Genomic DNA, 13,091 nt, shown 5'->3' with positions numbered 1-13,091 from the left:
CTTCATGTGCTCCATACTCCTCACAGCTTTGTTGTCCTTCTCTGAACATGCTCCAGGACCTCAATGTCTTTCTTCTTGTGATGGGTCCAAAACTGAACACAGTTCTCAAAATACTGTGATCCATAGTGCCTCACTGTACAACCTTCCTCTTGCATTGGAGTAAGTCCTCTGGCCTCCTTGCTGGAAAAATTAGGCACTGCTTCTCACAATATCCAGAGAAGGCAGTTTTTGACTCCTTGTTTGATGTGATGGCAAACAGTGGCAGCAATCTCGATAATATTCATGTGAACATGTGCAGGTGATCCAGAAATATCTTCAGAGAGGAGAACAACTTGGTTCTGCACAGCATCTTCAAGAGGTTAGAGGATGATGGCAGTGTATCTACATCAGTCTTATTCCCTCAGTGTTCATCAGCCCTCAGTGTTATCTTTAGGTCCATACCAGTCCTAGTAGTCAGAGAATCACAGAATTATAGAATTGTTTGAGTTGTAAGAGGCCTTTAAAGGCCATCTAGTCCAACTCCCCTGCAGTGAACAGGAACACCTACAACCAGATCAGGTTGCTCAGAGCCCCATCCAGCCTGATCTTGAATGTCTCCAGGGACAGGGCATCCATCATCTCTCTGGGTAACCTGTTCCAATTTCTCACTACCCTTATTATAAATTATTTTTTCTTATATTCAGTCTAAATCTTCTCTCTTTTAATTTGAAACTATTTCTCTTTTTCCTGTCACAACAGACCCTGTTCATATATATATATATAAGAACATGTTTATATATTTATGTGTCTTCATTTAACTCTTAATATTCCTCATACACAGCACGCACAAAAACTCTGCAGTTTTATTCAAGAGTGGTGGTCTCTGGCCATCCTTCTGCCAAACAAAGCACTGCCAACATAATGCTGTTGTGACATGGCTTCAGCTTGAACGCTCTGACAAGTTTTTTGTTACTCCAGTTTTTTACTAACATATTTGTGTTTCTAAACACTTTCCTTGTTCTCACTTCTATTTCCACCTCTGTACTGCTGTTATCTATTATTACCAGGTTGCCACAGTAACCACATTCCTCAACACTCCTTATTTGTTCCATATCAATTGTTATATGGGCACTGTTTGTTCCCACTGTTGCCAAGATCTTGGTCGTTTTACTTGAAACTTCCAGCCTTATCTCCCCTCATTCATCAGCAGTTTGGAAGCTCTTGGCTACATGTCATAGGTGAGAAAGGGGCATCTACTTCTGTAAGGCATTCACATTTCTCATTGGCAATGTTGTTATTTTCTGAGGCAGCTGATCCTTAGGCATCAGTGCCTGTGGAGTGCTCGGTTTCTCCATCTTTTAAATATTAACACCCCTTAAGAAACAAGGAGACTCTCTTTAGCCATCAGTGCCTCACCTCTTTCCCTGGAATTGCTCTGATTTGAATTTTTAGCAAAATTCTCACCCTATCGGTTTTGACCAGGCTGCAGGAGCGTCTCCATATGCAGCACTGGGCAATCCCCAGATCCCATTAACCCATCTTTAAAACCTTTAAAAATGTTCTTGCAAGCTTTGCAAGGGGATCTCCTTTCTCTCTCTCTATGTTTTGCTGCCCTCTTCTGCACAGCTAGGAAATCTCTCACTGCTTTCAAATCAGAAAGCCCCTCTAAAAAAGTCTCCCTGGATATTACAGTCACCCGCATGCATATTATGGGTCTTCCCTGATCGGAACAAAGCAGCAGAGGCAGCAGCCGGGTACAAGGTGTTAGTGGAGACCAAGATTAACACTTCTGACAATGCTGCGGGAGGGAAAAAACACCCAGTGAATGCTCTGCAGAAGAGTCATCGAGTCGTAGGAGTTGGAAAGGAGCACTGGAGATCATCAAGTCCAACAGCATGCAGTAATGACCAGCCCCTGCAGCTTCACCACAGTGAAAGGGACATTTTCCAATGCTTTATGTGTGCCCTTCGAGTACTGAAGATGTTTCCCTCCTTTTTCCTCCCATCTTGCTGTTTTCCTTGAATATTCCATAGCTCAAGGTGTGGCAAAGGGGAAGACAGGAACATCGCAGGGGATTTGGACTAGATGACCTTTGAAAATCCCTTCCAACTTACACAATTCTATGATTCTATGATTCCATGTTGCAGGCATGGCAGCCACAGAGCTGCAATAAAATCCAAGTACCTCACCACCTACATACCTGGCCCATACTTATGGGACACATAATGGGGCTTAGCCTCCATTTCAGATGTGACTGGAGAGATTTTATAGTGCTTTTACTGATGTGCTGAATGGCTTTTCTGCAGAGCAGAACAGAAACTTAGTTTGGGTTGATAGAAACCGAGAACCGAGGGGCCTGTACATCTGCAACTCTGCTAAGGCATCAGGAATGGAGCAATTTCCTCCCATTAAAAGCCATCATAGGAAAAAGGAGACCGTGGCTGGTTTTAGTTGATTTTGTCCTTGAAAGGAAGGCAAATGGTTTCCGTTAACTCACTCCCTACAATCCAGCACCAGAACGTCACACAGTAATGCAGGAAACTGAGTCATCATGTCCCTTTCTTGATAGCTCTTGATTGGCACTGCTGTTGTACACATTACTGAGCTATTGGCTTGTTCTAGACACCACGTGGCTTTCCCCACCTGAAGACAAACCAACAAAAACATACATTGTAATATGTGATTTATGTTCATCATTTCCTTGTATCACTCATTACTATTTTCTCCATGGAGCCAGGGTATAAAAACTCAGCAAGTTAACACTTGATAGCAAAATATCAAATTAAATTCTTATATTAAATGGCATCCTCCTTCAGCAATATATCATATTAGTTTAAATTCTTTGAAAGGCTGGCTTGACTAGAGAGCTAATGAAAATCTGTACATCTTCACACTCTGAAGGAGCGCCAACTAAACTAATAACTGTTAACTCTAAGGTGTTCATCCAACCTCCATTAAGAAGATCAGACAAGCAGAGGTTGCTGTCCTACATGGGATATACTTCCACACACACAGAAAATGTTGGCAGAAAGCTTTGTCTAAAGCACAAGTGGAAGAATATCTAACAGAAAGAGAGATACATCCAAGACACAGATGATGGACAAGTTACCCACATGCTCAGTGCTTAGGGATGTGCTGCCCATGGCCTGGAGCAGTCAATGACATGAAGAGGTTTGCAGTTTGCAACCAGGAAAAGTCTGACTTCGCTGAATATCCAAATTATTGAAAATCTTTTCCAAGAACATAGTCCTTTATGACAATGTTAATATCTGGAGTTCCTTGTGCTAAGCATCTCCCTGGAAGGAACACATAAGCTGGCATTAGACAGCAGACAGAAAATAGACAAATGGCTGGGAAAAATACTGACTGTTTTGTTTTAAATTCAGATACTAACACATTGAAATGTTGAGCAACAGCAGAATGGAATCAACTCAGCGTGTTAAAGCAAAATAGGCCACATTATTTGAAAGCACTCTTAAAATAAGTTTTGATGTTCACTTAATTATATCCCCGTGGTTCAGTCAGGAAAACAAAACCTTGCCTTATTAATATCATTTCACATTTTTATGAAGGTCTTTGATTGGGTTTAGTAGATGGTCTTAATGGGATCTGTCAAACAATAGGATAATCGTAATTTAAATGAAAAAGCTATCTCTCCCAAAAGCACATTTGTTTGATTAATGGCTCTTTCATTAAGCACAAGCCTAGCAAGGCATTGAGTCATGTGTTCAAAATATAATGGTTCACATGATTAACACAGAGTTAACATAGAAAGGTATAAGGTACTTAAGAAAAATCTCTTTATTCCCAAGAAGAAAAAGAAGGCTGTGATAGCAGTATTAATATTTACTGATGATTCTGCAGCAGCTACCTCTGCACTCACTACGAATTATCATGTAAATTCTACAGCCCTCCAGTAACATGGAGGTCCAGGGAACTTAGGATAATAGATCATTTAGAGTTGTCTAAAAAATTCCACTGGAAGAAAATTCCCTAATATGTTTATCAAAATCATTGCTACAATGAATAATTTCTACCAACACAGTTAGAACTGGAGAATAATATCAATCAAATCAGTGAAAGCAGAAAGGCACATTTGTCAAAGCAATATTACCAGCAAAGAGGCGTATCATAGCAAAAATGCAGAAAACTGCACTTTTTCTTCTCAGAAAAGCCATAATTTGGCAAAGAACCTCAGTATGTGCCTGAACTATAAAGTACATTATACTCAATGGAAGTGAAGCAGTGAGGTTATTATTCCCTGTAACGGTGTAACTTAATTTCCCCCATTTAGCAATTAACTTAGCATGGGAAAAATACCTTAGAAATTAAAAAATAAATATACCTTGGGAAGTGCTAATAAAGGTCTGATGTATAAGACGGTTGGCTATGATGTCCAAACTTCACAAAACTTGTACAACTGCATACATTACTGATTCACTTGCAAACGAGCATGCTACAGATCTGCCAGAGTGCCTCGGGCCTTTTTGAAAACCCATTCTATATGAGAAACAAGAAAATCCAGACTTCCTTTATTTATGATTTAAAGCAGAGTCTCTGGGGTTTTGTCAAGGCTGAGAAATGTTCATGCTTCAAGGCGTGTTGCAACCATCAACTAGCAGAGGTCAGGAGGAATATGTCCTTGCTGGTGCGTCTCTTGAGGGTAGGACTACCCGTAGCATTTCAAGGCATGTGTGCTGGGCTACCTTAAAAAAGAACTCATTGATCCAGTCTAGTAATTCCTCTGTCCCTGGTCATCTTCATGAGGATCTCAAAGGATATTAGTTATTTTCAGCCCTTGCATATTCCCCAGCCAGATGCAACATGTCCAGAGTGTCTCTGAATTGAAGCTGAAGGATCATAGGCAAAGTAACACTGGGAATTGCAATTTGGTGGGGAGGACACCATAGCAAGGATGATTCTCAATAAGGCTGTGCTTTCATCTAAAACTAGACAAAGATTTGATTTGTATACAGTATTGCCCTTCATCTCATCGAGTCAGCTCTGGAGCAGCCTTATGAATATCAAGGGCATTATGCAGAGACCTCTGGACAGATCTCACTGGTTATGTCTCTACCATCACATAACTCAACTTTCCAGTCACCTCCAGAGTCCTAGCTCCTGAGGATCCATAGATATGTAAACATCAGTTCACTCCTAGGCAATTTTGGAATAAACCAACCACTTACTTCCACAACAATCGCCAAGTTTCACTTGGGTATTTTTACTCCAAAAACCTTGCTCTGTGGACAACATAGATGGGATTGCATTAGATTCAGCACTCTTAGCCCTACAGTGTGTTCGGATGGGGTTCCAGCTGGCTTTACACCCTCCACAGTACAGTGTGAACACTTCATTCTGCTCTAAAAGAAACAAGTCCTGATTACTGTGGAGAAGTAGTGGCCATAATGAATGAGAAGAACGGAGAAAGTGGGAAAGGATGGCAGTAGATGCTTAAAAAATCACAGGAGAGTGGGATGAAATCCCCAGACTCAGCAAGTCTTCTATGTTGAATGTATTATTCCCATTCAACAGAGTACTGCTGAAGAGCACCATTCCCAGCTGCAGCTCCTTTCTGTGGTCTGCCATCTCATCTTTCCTGCAGCAATGTTGACAAATACAGCAAAAGTGAATTCCACAGGACCACAATTTCGCCTAGTTACAGCTATGCTATGCTCAAGTCTGCCCCAGTAGACCTGTGTGAAGCTTTGACAGAGGAAATCTGGGCCCAGTCCTCAAGAGTTCATGAACCTTTCAGCAAAACTGGCTCCAGTTCCAAAAAATCCTGGGCTGATGTCCAAGAAAAACTCCAGTTCCAAGAACATCCTGCCTCGCCATAGCTCTTCTGCACCCATCCACCCAGCTCATGCCAGAGAATGCTAAACGCTCTCTCTGCCTTTAATTGCACAGACAGAAACAGTAATGGATCTTACTATCAGGAAAGCAAACAGAAAGGCCAGGTGTCTGCTAAAGCCAGCCAGAAGGAGCCTCTCTCCTCTCTAGTAGCTGGTATAACAAGAGGGTGTTAATTCATGCTAATTTACAGATGCATTCCCATGGAATTGTGCACTATACCCACATCTGTTCTTGCACTGAGTACTGAGGAAGAGGGAAGCAGAGACTGACATGCTTTTCCTCCTGTTTTGCAAGCATTTGGCTTCTCATATTTGTTAACCTCTTCTGGGAAAGACCAACGTCTCCAAGTGGCAGCTGGGATGTGTCACGTACCCCATCATGCCACTCTGTGTTGTGCCATGCCCATGGATTACTCTTGGAGCTGCTCCAGCTCTCCAGATATCACAGAATCATAGAATCATTAAGGTTGGAAAAGATTCCAAAGACCATCTAGTCCAGCCATCAACCCATCTTCACCATGCCCACTAAACAATGGCTTTGAATACCATGTCTCTGCATTTCTTGAACACCTCCAGGAACAGTGACTCCACCACTTCCCTGGGCAGCCTGTTCCAATATCCCATCGTTCCTTCTGAAAAATTTTCCTAAAATCCAACCTCACTACCCAAGTGTGAAACAGTCACATTTTTCAACCTGCAGTGATATAAAGAGGCTGCTGGTCCTGTGTCAGGAGCAAGGTTCTTACCCTTGTATGACAGGGTGCACCCGTTGTTGATTCTACTTCTAGTTGTAATTCTTTTAAGAAGAGATGGGATGTACTCAGAGGATTTAAACATCTATTGTGCACCTCGAGTTTTAGGCCCCTCACTACAAGAAAGACATTGAGGCCCTGGAGCTTGTCCAGAGAAGGGCTGTGAAGCTGTGGAGGGTTCAGAGCACAAGTCTTATGAGGAGAAGCTGAAGGAAGAGGGATTGTTCAGTCTGGAGAAGAGGAAGTTCAGGGGAGACTACCGCTTTCTCCAACTCCCTGATAGGACATTGTGGCGAGGTGGGAGTCAGTCTCTTCTCCCAGAAACAGTGATAGGATGAGGGAATGGCCTTAAGTTGTGCCAGGAGAAATTCAGGCTGGATATTAGGAAAAATTTATTCTCAGAAGGAGTGATGAGGTATTGGCACAGGCTGCCCAGGAAAGTGATGGAATCAACTGTCCACGGGGATGTTCACAAAACATGGAGATGTGGCATTGAAGGACACGGTTTAGGAGGCATGGTGGGGATGGGTTGATGGTTGGACTAGATGATCTTGGAGGTTTTTTCCAACCTTAATGATTCAATAAGTCTATGCAACAGCAGAGGGCAGAAATCTCTGTGCCAGGATTTGAACTTAATTCAAACACAGAGCTCAGCCAGAAGGTCAGGGGTTTTACAAAGAACTGGTAGATCAAAGAAGCACTTACATAGATATTTTCAGGTATTGTCAGAAATGGTTAGACAGGACTAGGCAAGCATGCTGTTCTCATTTGCACTGTATTTCTGACTATCACATGCTCAATGAACAGAGAAAGTCTGCTCTTGATGTATGTACTAAGTGTGTAGGAGAGCACTAGAGCCACTTAGCACAACATCACTATTTCCTATATCACTGACATTGATTTTCCTTTCAGTCAAGAAGTAATGGGGGAAATCTCTGTTTCAGTCATTGTCAAGTCCAAGAATTTACAATTCTACATATGGAGAAGCTTGTTATCATCACTTTGCAAATTATAAAGGAAGAAAAAATCCTTCTGTGGATTTGACATACAATGCCAGCCCTCTGAGAAGCAGGTTCAGGTCTTCAAGTCACCTCTCATTTCCTCTATGACTCCGATAAAGTTGTTTAATCTCTCTGTGTCCTTCAGATCTGTCTCTCTAAGTGAGGATAATGCTGCTGACCCAGAAGCCTGTTGTAAGGAGAAAGGTCTTCGATTATCCTCACTACCATGCAGAACAAACTGAGAGAGAGTTTAAGGAGAGGAAAAAGGGATTACTTTCAGCTCTGCTTCTTAATTGCATAAAACTCTATTTGCAAGTAATTGGAGGAAAACACTCAAGTGTCTCTGAGTAGGGAAAGAGGAAAATTCCACTAATTTGCATCTCACTGTTGCTAACTGAGATAAATATGCTTTTCTCTTTCTTATCAAATTTCTATGAATGGTGGACAAATTGTGCAACACTGATCTTTCCTGACTATGGATAGATGGTGTATGTGCTCAGCTCTGACAGGACAAATGATTAATGAGATCTTCCTTAATGGTGATGCCTTTTTAGTCACAGTTATCACCTAACACTTTGGGTAGTTAAAGCCTGGAGGTTTCACCTATTCTTTTTATGAAAAAAAAACTCTCTCATTAGAACCTCCCTTGCAGGAAGTTCTGCTGCAGATTTACCCAGTAATGGAACTGGAAGAGGTTTGAGCCTCTCTACAGTCTTGATACAAAGGTCCAGAGGAGTCCATATAAACTGCAAGATGAAGAGTCCAGATTTGCATCCAAAGAGAGAATCCTCAGTACAAGAGAGACACAGACCTGTTGGAGCACATCCAGAGGAAAGACAAAAAAAAAGATCCAATGAATGGAACACCTTCCCTATGAGAACAGGCTGAGAGAGCTGGAGCTGTTAAGCCTGGAAAAAAGAAGGCTCCAGGGAGACCTGAGAGTGGCCTCTCAGAATCTAAATGGGGGCTTCAAGAAAGAAGGGGACAGATTCTTTAGCAGGGTCTGTTGTGATAGGACAAGGGAAATGGTTTCAAACTAAAAGAGGGGAGATTTAAGATATAAGAAAAAAGTTTTCTATGATAAGAGAGGTGAGACACTGGCACAGGTTGCCCAGAGAGGTGGTGGATGCTCCATTCGTGGAGACATTAAAAGGCAGGCTGGATGAGACTCTGAGCAAACTGATCTAGATGTAGATGTCTCTGTTTATTGCAGGGGAGTTGAACGAGATGACCATTAAGGATCCCTTCCAGCTCAAATGATTCTATGATTCTGACTCTACGAGCAGGCAAAGTGTGGTTCATCTGTTCACACTGCACGAGCAGGCACTTGGATTTCACATTCCTCCAGATTCATCCAACCATTTGCATCTCAGCCTTCACAGAAGTGATGGAAGCTGTGATTCAGTTTCAGATTAACTGGACCCACATCTAGGTTGAATGAGCATTGTAAATTGACCCTTGCTGTTATCAGCCAGTTTTGGGTCGGGCTGAAATTTAGTGTGTATATATATATATATATACATACATATACAATTATTTTTTTAAGAAGAGTCTTTCCAGTCACCTGGCACCATAATCAGCAGTCAAGATTAAGTCATCTGCATGTAGGTGTTGGCATACACCTGTATGATAATGTGTCAGCTACCATAATAGTCAATGGACAACGTGGGCAGCATGCAATTGCTTCTACACAGGGCTTTAGTGCAAATTTTAGTCACCTTACACAATCCTACTTGGCTGCAATTATGGCTTCACATGGGCACAGCTCTCCTGTATGGCCTCTGCTCTCTCTACCATCCCCATGAAAATTGTTTGGGTGCTAAATGGCAGTAGGAGTCTGTGACAACCAAGTATTGCCACTGGTAAATAGTGCCAGCTCAGACCGGAGAGTAATGCATTCTAAAGCAGAAGCTTACGAGCTATTCATCCAGAAAGAGGTAGGTCACTCAGAAGACCTCTGTTACTTCTGCCTGCCCCATAGATATTTTTGGCTGCTGTCAGGCATCCCAAATGGCATGTGGCATTTGTATTTGGCAAATGAACTCTACCTTTGTGCTATCATCTGCACTAGTGAAAAATTAACAGAGAAAAAATCCAAGAAGTAATCATAGCCAAAGTCAATATGAGTGACCTCATGAGGTATAATGTAGTGGGTAAAGAAATCCATCATTTTGAGTCAGTTATTGTTTCTTTTCTCTGAGCAACATTCCTACTTGACTTTTTAAGCTAGCAAATCTGTATTAAATAGTAGCACGTCACTTAACTCTATTTATATTTATATATATCACCTCTCACATACGTTTGCTGCACACAGTCTTAACTGCGCTCCTTGCCAATAAGCCATCCAGAGAAGCAGAACAACATTAAAGATCAGGAGAAAACAACAGCAAGTCAATAATAACCTCGGTGGTAATTTCATGATGAGAAACACACTCACGGTCTTATTTGTGCCTGGGAGCTCTCATTGTTCTTATTATGAATCCTTAGGCATGAAAAGTGAATGTGACGTCTAATTTAAATACAATTTGTATCACCCTCCAGAACTGAATCTTCCTGAAATTATTAAGCAGAGTTTCAACGCTGCATTTTGAAGAGAGTTGCATGTTCTGAATAGTGTTGTGGCTGCATAACTGGATGATGGAGACAAACACCACTGCCCTCTTGGTAGAGAAATGGAACCCCTGTTAACCACATTTCATACAGTTCACATAGCTACACGCTAACATGGAGTGGGTCTGCGCTTATGGGAAAGAGAAGAGAGAGAGAGCTGCCTGAGGTATCCTAGGAAGTCATCATAGTAGTAAGATTCTGACTTATGAAGGATCGAATGGATGTCAATGATATTGACATTTGGTGGGACATACAGCATAGATCATATCTTGTCCTGAATGTCTGAATATTTGGAAAAGAATGCGAAACCCACACAACGAGAAACAATGACACACCAGCAGCACTGATGATTGGTCTCAGTACTTCAAAGAATAACAAAGTTTGCCTAATTGCTGCAGGTAATCAAAAGGTATTTCTTTCTCTGCTAGTCCTTGACATTACATATAACATCCTGCTACAGAGCTCACTTGGATCTTGGTACCCCTTAGACTACACGGAACATTGTGGTATCTCTCCCACTTATTACTTATCAGAGAATCAACAAGGCACCAGTAGTCCTGTTCAAAAGATGCCCAGACCCTCAGGCATGGCATAAGATATGAATTGGCACAATCACTTTGTAAGGTTTTGACACTGGGATTGTGTAGTCTACAGAAGAGACTCAGAGGAGACCTTACCACTATCTAAAACTGCATAAACAAAAGTTATGTTGAGGCATTTTCTTCTGTATAGCAGTGATAGGACAAGAGAAAAACACTTCAAATTGCACCAGGGGAGGTTTAGGTTGGATATTAGGAAAACTTTCTTCTCAGAAAGAGTGGTAATGCATTGGAACAGGCTGCCCAGAGAGGTGGTAGAGTCACTGTTCTGGGAGATTTTCAAGAAACACGGAGATGTGGCACTGAGGAACATAGTTTATTGGGTATGGTGGGGATGGGTTGACGATTGGACTAAATGATCTCAGTGGTCTTTTCTAACCCTAATGATTCTAAGCACCAGTGAGGACACACCTAGAGTAGTGTGTTCAGTTCTGGGCCTCTCACTGCAAGAAAGACATCAACGTTCTGGAAAGGGGCAACAAAGCTGGTGAGGAGTCTGGAGCACAAGTCTTATGGGGAGCGGTTGAGGGAACTGGGATTGTTTAGTCTGGAGAAGAGGAGGCTCAGGGGACACTTTATAGCTCTCTACAACTCCCTGAAAAGAGGTAATGGTGAGGTGAGGGTTGGCCTTTTCCGCCACATAACTAGCAACAGGATGAGAGGGAATGGCCTCAAGTTGTGCCAGGCGAAATTCAAGCTGGAAGTTTGGAAAAAGTTCTCCTCCAAAGGAGTGGTCAGGTCCAGGGAGGTGGTAGAGTCACCATTCCATCAAGTGTTCAAGAAACATTTAGATGTACTAAAGAACATGGTTTAGTGGGGAAATATTGGTAGAAGTTGGATGGCTGGACTGAATGATCTTGGTCTTTTCCAGCTTTGGTGATTCTGTGATTCCGTGACTCTATGTTTCTATGATTTTAAGGCTAAAGCAGGAAAGAAGTGCATTTTTTGAAGATAGACTATGATGTCAGATTGTGTTATTGTATAGGCAAACAAAAAACTTCCCTTATTGTAGCAATATATCAGACGTTTTTTTATCACTTCTTCTCCCCCAGGTGAAGTGAAATTTCCATCCACCACCTAAAGATGGATTCTCTACTACTTATATTGCCTAAAGCAATTTGAGTGTCAAAGTTTCTGAAGTGTTATCCACATGCTACCTAGCCCCTGTCCCTTGGTGAGAACAGCAGAGGTATGGCATGAAAGCTTCTAGGTCAGTTCAAATTAGTGATGCCCAGACTTGCTCACCTCCTCCTCAAGGGCATTTCCTTCCTGTTTCCTATCATTAGTGCTGCATTCATACCTGACTTAGCACATGCCTGGCCTCAGGCTCCTTGTCTCTGCTACAGCTGCCTGAAAACGCATTTGTAAAACTCCTGAATGATACGATGATGTATTAATGCATATTTTTGGTACTTTTGATTTCCTTTTCAAAATAACTTCTACAGGAAAGTACAAAGACATGGGGACCAGGCACTATAGCCAAGGAGCTGCATTCTGGAAAGGAATACAGGGTTCTACAAAGGATTTTGAGATCAGAGCAATCTCTTTCAGCTAAATAAATTGTAGGGTGCATGAAGAATTAAGCAGAATTAAGGAAAGGTTTTAACCTCTGTGTACTGCAATCCCATATAGAGTTTTGGATCAAGTGGCTTGAAAAAAATATCTAAAAGCACACATTAAACACTTAGTGTTCAAGAACTATGGAAATTGACTTAAGTGGAGATTTTGAGGAACTGATCATAAGAAGGATGGAGCTGATTTGATTCTTGCAGAGAAAAATGTAGCTAATATTGAGTTATATATATCACATATATATATATATATGTATGTACATGAGAGAAAGAAGTAGCAATAAGCTGAGTTGTCAATTGGTTGAACATCTCCATATACTATTTTCTCCTTTATCCCTAGCTCTAGAATTTAGAAAAAATTATCACTAAAAATACCAGCATGCCTTCACTGACAAATTAAAACGAAGTCTTTACTGTATTTTCACACGCCAAACAAAACTGCTTAAAAAACTGCTCTGATCCTGTGGGAGTGGTCAGAGGTCTGAACTCAGATATGGAAGAAAATCTTGCAGAGCAGAAGAGTGTTGGAGGTCTGAGGCCCTTATGATGCCCCTGCCTGGGACTGAACACATGGTTTGCATAGTCTGCATCAAATGGCCATCAGTGACCCAAAAACTAGGTCTCTTCCGTTCCCACCTGTGTGTTATGATGGAGAAGGTGACCTTGAGGGAACATTGTCTGATAGGCATGAAATAAACATCTTGAAATCAGAAGGCTTAGTATT

This window comes from Meleagris gallopavo, chromosome 3 (genome assembly GCF_000146605.3).
Source record: "Meleagris gallopavo isolate NT-WF06-2002-E0010 breed Aviagen turkey brand Nicholas breeding stock chromosome 3, Turkey_5.1, whole genome shotgun sequence".
Taxonomy (NCBI): Eukaryota; Metazoa; Chordata; class Aves; order Galliformes; family Phasianidae; genus Meleagris; species Meleagris gallopavo.
The sequence above is the reverse complement of the archived record's forward strand: the minus strand, read 5'-3'. Positions refer to the sequence as shown.